Source organism: Capsella rubella, unplaced genomic scaffold, assembly GCF_000375325.1.
Source record: "Capsella rubella cultivar Monte Gargano unplaced genomic scaffold, Caprub1_0 scaffold_3, whole genome shotgun sequence".
In the NCBI taxonomy this organism is placed as follows: domain Eukaryota; kingdom Viridiplantae; phylum Streptophyta; class Magnoliopsida; order Brassicales; family Brassicaceae; genus Capsella; species Capsella rubella.
In genome coordinates this window covers 11918673-11918923 of record NW_006238921.1, presented here as the reverse complement: position 1 = coordinate 11918923, position 251 = coordinate 11918673, and the positions used below count along the sequence as shown (strand labels likewise).

The 251-nt window shown below is 36.7% G+C and overlaps 1 pseudogene; it reads right to left on the bottom strand.

The window, feature by feature from the left end:
- LOC17890949 overlaps window positions 1–251 on the bottom strand; it is a 5352-nt pseudogene that overhangs the window by 832 nt on the left and 4269 nt on the right.

Here is a 251-nt window from a genome sequence, read left to right as displayed (position 1 = left end):
ATATCTTTATCAGCAGATCCACAACGAAGACAGGTAGGGTCTAAATGCATCCCTCTTGTGTTGAGCCTTACATTAGTTGCAATGGCACAAGAAAGAATTCTCCAGAGAAAATGTTTTAATTTCGGCATGATCTTTAACTTCCAAATTTGATTTTTCAATAAAATCGAACCATGAGGAATTTGTAATTGGTTATGGTTATTATCAGGATGATGAGTAATGAACCAGTATCCCGAGCGAACTTTGTATTCCCC